This window comes from Procambarus clarkii, chromosome 2 (assembly GCF_040958095.1).
Source record: "Procambarus clarkii isolate CNS0578487 chromosome 2, FALCON_Pclarkii_2.0, whole genome shotgun sequence".
Lineage (NCBI taxonomy): Eukaryota > Metazoa > Arthropoda > Malacostraca > Decapoda > Cambaridae > Procambarus > Procambarus clarkii.
The window spans coordinates 39,017,222-39,026,688 of NC_091151.1; positions in this window are offsets into that span (position 1 = coordinate 39,017,222).

Genomic DNA, 9,467 nt, shown 5'->3' on the forward strand with positions numbered 1-9,467 from the left:
TGTTTCAAGCGTTACACACACAGCACTACTTATCAGTAAATGTACTCCTGATAATACATTTAACGCAGCTCATCACTGTTTACAATCTCGATGAGCTAGTTACAAAATTCAATATAAGTCGTCCCATTGTTGATGTGACGACTTATATTGAATTTTGTAACTAGCTCATCAAGATTGTAACTTGCTTAGCTAAATGAATTGTGGGGTTCAGTCCCTGAGCCCATTATGTGCCTCTGTAACCCTTTCCACTACCGCCCCCCACGGGATGGGTATGGGGTGCATAATAAATGAACTAAACTAACTAACTCATCACTGAAAACAATGACTCTCATGAATTGGTCGATAAAAATACTATTAATGCTGTCATTGCTTGATTTTACACAGTTCACAAGAATAAGAATTTCGTCCAAATACTCAACAAATCGTTTAAGGACAAAACCTCTACTAAGCCAAGGAACACTGTTGTCCATAAGTAGTCCTGTGTATACCGAATTCACCTTGTTCACAAAATTCTTCTGAACTTTTGAACATAAGAACTGTCTTATGTTCAAAGCACGCGCAGAAATATATAGGTAAGGGGCCAATAGACTCAAAAATGAAAATGGTTCGATTTCAATCAAACTTTTTTGACGAATTGTATATGAAAGAAATAATATATATGCAGAAATATATATTTAACTATTTTGGTTACAATTCTCATGACTTGAGGTTGTTCAAGACCAGCAGCTATATCAGTAGATGAAGATGTAGATGTATCAGTAGATGAAGCCTATCAGTAGATGTCCAACATATTTTCCAAACAAGTTTCAAGATGTATTGCTGGACCAATCATCAGTTGCCACAACTATTTTTGAAAGGTCAACCTATCGATTAGTCAGTTTGTTTACTAATGTCTTGCATAGTTCAGTCCCTAATGGTATGTTCAGGCAATGTTACCAAGTTACTGAGTTCTTCACATATTTCATCACCCATATAAAATCTAGCAATAACGCCTGGTCAGACTGATGTTGTAACATGGCCTTGTTCTCACTAAGACAAAGGGAAAGGAATTTACACGAACCAATACCTTTTGTTAGCTCTTCTCCTATGTTTGTTTCCAACTTTAATATTCTATCTTTAACTCTATTTCCACTCGCTGGTAAATCCTTAATGCGCTTAAACTTTTTTTCCTCTTCTGTAAAACCGTCAAAACGGAAAGGAACACATTCGAGCCATGAATCTTTGAAATACCCATATCACTGAGTGCTTTTCCATGCTGAGCAATTATCTTAGAAATCTCAAACCCAGCAGCAATTGGCTTGAAACTCCCTGAAACAAATTTCATCATAACATTTATTTGCATTTTTGTTGTTGCTAATTTCTCGAGATATGTGTTCTTTTTCTTCTTGCTCACAAAGCCATTTATGAACAGTCATAATGGCGCTTTACACAGGAAGTTCTGCACACTACTGTTTCCTAACATAATGTTTATCATCCTTTTTGTTCATTCCAAATCTTTTGCTCCACGATTCTTCAAGCTGCTGCTGCTTCCTGTATCTCAAAAGCTTTTTCTGTACCTATTAAGCTGACATTCTGAACAATCTGAAAATTGTCTAATAATACAGTTGGACGATCTTGGAGTACAGCTGGAATTGTTCTCGACTTACATTCGGGGATCCCGGGTTCGATTCGAAGGTGGGACAAAAAATGCTTGTGCACGTTTCCTTTCACCTAATGCATCTCTGTTCATCATGTAGTAAATAGGTACCCGGGATTTAGGCAACTATTGTGGGGTTGCATCCTGGGAAGGGTCAGTAGTTCAATTTTGAGGCACTCAAAACAAATTATACGCTTAATGACACACTTTTAATAATGTAGCAGTGATTAGTGAGTCCAAACCCTGGGCATGCATGCCATAGATTCTTCACTTCTGGCGTAGCCCCAGCATGGCTGGAAGGTGACGGAATAGCCCCAAGCATGGCTGGAAGGTGAAGGAGTAGCCCCAAGCGTAGCTGGAAGGTGACGGAGTAGCCCCAAGCGTGGCTGGAAGGTGACGGAGTAGCCCCAAGCATGTCTGGAAGGTGACGGAGTAGCCCCAAGCGTGGCTGGAAGGTGACGGAGTAACCCCAAGCGTGGCTGGAAGGTGACGGAGTAGCCCCAAGCATGGCTGGAAGGTGAAGGAGTAGCCCCAAGCGTGGCTGGAAGGTGAAGGAGTAGCCCCAAGCGTGACTGGAAGGTGACGGAGTAGCCCCAAGCGTGGCTGGAAGGTGACGGGGTAGCCCCAAGCGTGGCTGGAAGGTGACGGAGTAGCCCCAAGCGTGGCTGGAAGGTGAAGGAGTAGCCCCAAGCGTGGCTGGAAGGTGAAGGAGTAGCCCCAAGCGTGACTAGAAGGTGACGGAGTAGCCCCAAGCGTGGCTGGAAGGTGACGGAGTAGCCCCAAGCATGGCTGGAAGGTGAAGGAGTAGCCCCAAGCGTGACTGGAAGGTGACGGAGTAGCCCCAAGCGTGGCTGGAAGGTGACGGAGTAGCCCCAAGCATGGCTGGAAGGTGAAGGAGTAGCCCCAAGCGTGGCTGGAAGATGAAGGAGTAGCCCCAAGCGTGGCTGGAAGATGAAGGAGTAGCCCCAAGCGTGGCTGGAAGATGAAGGAGTAGCCCCAAGCGTGGCTGGAAGATGAAGGGATAGCCCCAAGCGTGGCTGAAAGGTGACGGAGTAGCCCCAAGCGTGGCTGGAAGGTGACGGAGTAGCCCCAAGCGTAGCTGGAAGGTGACGGAGTAGCCCCAAGCGTGGCTGGAAGGTGACGGAGTAGCCCCAAGCGTGGCTGGAAGGTGACGGAGTAGCCCCAAGCGTGGCTGGAAGGTGACGGAGTAGCCCCAAGAGTGACTGGAAGGTGACGGAGTAGCCCCAAGCGTGACTGGAAGGTGACGGAGTAGCCCCAAGCGTGGCTGGAAGGTGACGGAGTAGCCCCAAGCGTGGCTGGAAGGTGAAGGAGTAGCCCCAAGCGTGGCTGGAAGGTGAAGGAGTAGCCCTAAGCGTGGCTGGAAGGTGACGGAGTAGCCCTAAGCGTGGCTGGAAGGTGAAGGAGTAGCCCCAAGCGTGGCTGGAAGGTGAAGGAGTAGCCCCAAGCGTGGCTGGAAGGTGACGGAGTAGCCCCAAGCGTGGCTGGAAGGTGACGGAGTAGCCCCAAGCGTGGCTGGAAGGTGACGGAGTAGCCCCAAGCGTGGCTGGAAGGTGAAGGAGTAGCCCCAAGCGTGGCTGGAAGGTGAAGGAGTAGCCCCAAGCGTGGCTGGAAGGTGACGGAGTAGCCCCAAGCGTGGCTGGAAGGTGACGGAGTAGCCCCAAGCGTGGCTGGAAGATGAAGGAGTAGCCCCAAGCGTGGCTGGAAGGTGACGGAGTAGCCCCAAGCGTGGCTGGAAGATGAAGGAGTAGCCCCAAGCGTGGCTGGAAGGTGAAGGGAGAACATGAGTGTCAGAAGGAAGGGGTGTACTGTGGTACGATGATATTTTTGGGTGTAGAACATACACAAGACACAGCGGTTGTAAACTCATGCTGAAACGTCTGTTTGACCAGCAGAAAGTATACTTAAAGAATGTTGTACAATCTATAACGGCAATGGTCAACATGCAAGAAATACCTACAATAGCTCTCTCTCTCTCTCTCTCTCTCTCTCTCTCTCTCTCTCTCTCTCTCTCTCTCTCTCTCTCTCTCTCTCTCTCTCTCTCTCTCTCTCTCTCTCCCTCCCTCCCTCTCTCTCCCTCCCTCTCTCTCTCCCTCCCTCCCTCCCTCCCTCCCTCCCTCCCTCCCTCTCTCTCTCTCTCTCTCTCCCTCCTTCCCTCCAGCCCTCATCCACCATCCTGCTGCACCGCAAATTAAACAGAATATATAATCTTCACTTGGAGCGATCTGCTGAACGGGGCCACTTGATTCACACGTTCCCCCTCCCCCCCTCCTTCCTACCCTCCCCCCCCCACACCACAAAACAAAGGGGCCATTTGCTCCCCCTCTCTCAGTACTAAACAATGGAGCCACTTGCCCCTTAGTTCAGTCATTCTTGCCCCCATCCTGCCTATCCTTTCTCACTCTTAAACAAGGGGATCCACTTGCCATTTGATATACACATTCTCTCCCCTCCTACCTATTCCCCAAACAAGGGGAGGGGGACACTTACCACTAAATTCATACACTTAAGTGTCCCGCTGTCTCCATCCGCCAAACTTCCACACCCACCAACCACACCACAAAAAATACCACCGTCTAATTTAAATAAGTCTGACTTCCTGTTCTACATTTGCTTTACAAATGGACGGGCGAGCGTTGGCAACTTCCCGTCCTCGAACTTGTACCACAGACGTCAGGCTAACATTATGGGCCAAGTTTGCTGCCACAATGACCGCGGCATACAATTATCAAGTCAACTTCTGCTGACACGGTTTTATATATCTCAAGTCTTCCTCCTCAGTTTCGAAACGTATGACACGAGAGAAAACTTTGCAATTGAAGAATAATATACTTGGTAGTATCTTCACCTCTGTATATTTTAAACATGTTTGAAGAATAACTTTGGAATGGAGATTCAAACTGATAAAGTTTGTCTTGAGTGTGAACTTTACTAAGAGTAAGATGGGAGAGAATTCAATGGAAGAGAAACATTTTACATTTGTAGTGGCTGGCAGGAACTGGCGACAGGTGCTTGCACGTGCTGAGTAATTTCGAGCAACACCCTCACGTACAACACCACACCACTACACCCCCACGTACACCACCACACTCCCACGTACACCACTACACCCCCACGTACAGCACCACACCACTACACCCCCACGTACAACACCACACCACTACACTCCCACGTACAACACCACACCACTACACCCCCACGTACAACACCACACCACTACACCCCCACGTACAACACCACACCACTACACCCCCACGTACAACACCACACCACTACACCCCCACGTACAACACCACACCACTACACCCCCACGTACACCACTACACCCCCACGTACACCACTACACCCCCACGTACACCACCACACCACTACACCCCCACACCACTACACCCCCACGTACACCTCCACACCACTACACCCCCACGTACAAAGCACCGTCACCCGTCGACTCCTACCTAACCGTCTTTATGTCATCATTAATTCAGGTTACGTCACAGGCAATTACTGTCCAGCCATATACGGTCAATATCGGTTATTATTCCAGTATTTTGGAGAGCCCGACCTCGTTACCACCTGCACTTATTTACTACCTGGCTCAGGGAGGGCCCCGAGTCATTTAAGACAGGTACTTACAGGTGCTGTTCTTCTTGCAGGTCGGAGTTCGATCCTCAAAGTCTAAGTGGTTGCTCACCGTTCTTTCCCTCAGTTCTATCCTACAGATCCTTGTGCTCACATCGTTTAGCACTTTCTCCTGATGATTACCTTACCTTACCTCGTTAGGGTTATGGGTCATGTTTCACACAGTTAGTGTAGTATTCCGTTAATAGTTTCATGTGGTTTCGAATATTAATGTCTAAGGAATCGGTCACTGAACCAGGCTGTTAGACGCCGCTGCATGCTCTCTGGCGTATGAAACACAGTCCGGTTGATCAGGTATCCTTTAGAGGTGTTTCTCACAGTGTGAGAGGCCGGCTAGTTGTGTCTCGTATGTACAGAGGGCGGGTGTTGAAGGGTCTTGGGCTAGCCGGGGTCAGGCTCTCTCTCTCACTGGTCACCTGTTTCCACAACTCAGACGCCGTCATGGACTCTTCCAGACGTCACGTACTCTGCCAGACGTCGTCACGTACTCTTCCAGACGTCACGTACTCTGCCAGACGTCGTCACGTACTCTTCCAGACGTCGTCACGTACTCTTCCAGACGCCGTCATGGACTCTTCCAGACGTCACGTACTCTTCTAGACGTCGTCACGTACTCTTCTAGACGTCATGGGCTCTTCCAGACGTCGTCACGTACTCTTTCAGACGTCACGTACTCTGCCAGACGTCGTTACGTACTCTTCCAGACGTCATGGACTCTTCCAGACGTCGTCGCATACTCTTCCAGACGTCATGGGCTCTTCCAGACGTCGTCACGTACTCTTCCAGACGTCACGTACTCTGCCAGACGTCGTCACGTACTCTTCCAGACGTCATGGGCTCTTCCAGACGTCGTCACGTACTCTTCCAGACGTCATGGACTCTGCCAGACGTCGTCACGTACTCTTCCAGACGTCACGTACTCTGCCAGACGCCGTCACGTACTCTGCCAGGGTTTCCCGTACCTCTGCCTCGCACTACATGAATGACGGCTCAAGAACCTGGGTAAAAAAAAGATCTTTCTCAGCGAGCCTTGCCTGGCAGGCTAACCAACCAGCGCCGGTCAATACAACTCGGTATAGCCCCGTGCTCCTGAATAAGAAGAATCAGATTTTCATACACACGCAAGCATGCATGCATACCTTCCGTCTGTGCATGACTGATTAGAGAAATGTAAGCCAAGCAATTGCGCACGGACACGTGCATGTAGACAGGGGTGGGGGGGGGGGGAGTGATTTGCTGCTCCCATCCCTGGCAAGTCTACCCTAATGCATCGCCAGCTTTTGTAATAACTATCACTATAAATTGACTCCATTGTCCCTGATTACATCTGAAATGGACCCCAACATGGTAATACATTGGCGACGACTCCCTCCCCCCCCTAAACCATGACTCTAGTGCCTGACAGCTCAATGTATACCAGCACTCCCCCCCCACCCCTCTTCCTCCTCTACCTACCTCCCTCCCTTCCAGGCTTATAGGGTTGAGGTGTAGCTGGGTGGTACACATTGCATGATTCACCGGAGACTTGCTATTATACGCTCAACCATGCACTCACTGCTTGCGTTGCTGTCATACTGAGTCCCTCCCACTGTATGCTACACTCTCACTCTGGCTCCCTCCCACTACGTGCCTCACTCTCTGTGGCTCCCTCCCACTACGTGCCTCACTCTCTGTGGCTCCCTCCCACTACGTGCCTCACTCTCTGTGGCTCCCTCCCACTACGTGCCTCACTCTCTGTGGCTCCCTCCCACTACGTGCCTCACTCTCTGTGGCTCCCTCCCACTACGTGCCTCACTCTCTGTGGCTCCCTCCCACTACATGCCTCACTCTCTGTGGCTCCCTCCCACTACGTGCCTCACTCTCTGTGGCTCCCTCCCACTACGTGCCTCACTCTCTGTGGCTCCCTCCCACTACATGCCTCACTCTCTGTGGCTCCCTCCCACTACATGCCTCACTCTCTGTGGCTCCCTCCCACTACGTGCCTCACTCTCTGTGGCTCCCTCCCACTACGTACCTCACTCTCTGTGGCTCCCTCCCACTACGTGCCTCACTCTCTGTGGCTCCCTCCCACTACGTGCCTCACTCTCACTGTCTATATATATATTTACACTCCATTTACTGGACGATTCTCACCGTGAAGGAAAGGTAAGGTAGGTGCTGCGCCAAGCCCAGGTAGGGGCAGGCCAGCAGCAGGACCATAATGAGCTAGAACTCTCCCAAAATTACTGCCTGGTGAGCACCGAGATTAACTCCTGGTATATGCCTACCCTTCACTCTGCATGATTCCTTTCATTTGTTTTTATCATATTGCCCCAAAGGGGGGAGTTTACTGAGCTCATCCTACAGGTGATTATGCTGCCATTGCAGCATGAACAACACCCTCATCCTAACAGGAGGAGCACTCGCATGGGTAATCATCCCGTCACATGTACCCAGACGACCCGTTCTCGCACTTTCTTATAGTCAATATTGACTTATTAAATACGTGCATATGTAACATACTAAACATACTAGTTTACCTTGAAAAGCTTCATAGAAAACACCGACCTTACCTAACCTTCTTAGTATGTTAAGATAAGCATCATATTGCTTCGTAATTACAATTATTACTTAACCTATACCTATAATAGATTAAGTAATAATTGTAATTACGAAGCAATAAGATGCTTATCTAAACATACTAAGAAGGTTAGGTAACGTCGGTGTGTTCTATGAAGCTTTTCAAGGTAAACTAATATGTTTAGTATGTTACATATGCACGTATTTAATAAGTCAATATTGACTATACGAAAGTACGAGAACGGGTTGACCCAGACGCAGCCGGGACTTAACTGTCTCAAGTATTGCGGGCTATTCATGCCCGTGCCACATCTTGGGGTGGCTTAATCTTCATCAAACAATGTCTCGAGTAATCACATCGTCAAAAAGGGTGATTTATTGTCAGTCTCTCATTCCCTCTATTCTCTCTCACTGTGATTCACTTTCTGCCTTACTCTCCAACTCCAGGAGATTCACTCTGGCATACTGTGTGGTTCACTATTGCGTTAGCTCGCACAGAATGATTTAATTTTGCTTGTAAACAAATCATATACTTCTAAATTTGATTTGTTTATTTAACAACCAGGACACGGCTTTTTAATTTGATTTTCTGAAGACTGTAAAAAATAGCATCTCTGATCTGACGAGAAAATTTCCTTATTCACCTTTCGACAAAATGAATTTGATTTCGATTTTCAATAATATCCAATAAAGAAAACTATGCTTTAAAAAATTCAACTTATATTGTCTAAAACTACTTTTTTCCATATATAAAATAATATCCATGCATACCTCACTTATAATCATCTCGATGAATACCATGAATAACTGGGAAACTTAAGGCATTATTTTCTTGTACTTATGCCATAAGTATTACTGGAACCGATAACTGGAACGAGGAGGAGAGCAGTGAGTATTGTACCAGTGTTGGCGCTTGGTGGAGAGGGAGAGAGGGAGGGAGAGAGGGAGAGGGAGGGAGAGAGGGAGGGAGGGAGCGAGGAACAGCAGAGAAGGAACGAAGAGAAGAAGAGAAGGGAAAGCAGGAAGGAAGGAAAGAACGAAGGAAGAAAGGAAGTAACGAAGGAGGGAAGGAAGGAAGGAAGGAAGGAAGGAAGGAAGGAAGGAAGGAAGGAAGGAAGGAAGGAAGGAAGGAAGGAAGGAAGGAAGGAAGGAAGGAAGGAAGGAAGGAAGGAAGGAAGGAAGGAAGGAAGGAAGGAAGGAAGGAAGAAAAGAAGGAAGGAAAGAAGGAAGGAGAGGTATAGGAATGGAAAGAGAGAGGGACAATAATTAAGAAAGGAGAGGAATAGAGAAGATAAAATGTTCAAGTTGGTAAATATATTTGATGAAGTTTGATCTGTTCCGTTTTCGGGCACTTTTCTTTCCTTTTCCCAGACTGAACGAAAACAATAAACCAAGCAATAGAGGGATGAGCTCGAGTGAGAGGCTGGAGTGGATGAGAGTGAGAGGCAGGAGAGAAAGAGAGGCAGCAACACTGATATTTGTGATGCTGATCAACATAGTTTCTTTCTTCAAAACAAATATAAATGTTGCCAGATAAGAGGCAATGTTTTGACTTCAAGTGGGAGGAGGATTAGGAGAAACAGAAGGAAGAATACCATCGCTTCCTCCACCATCC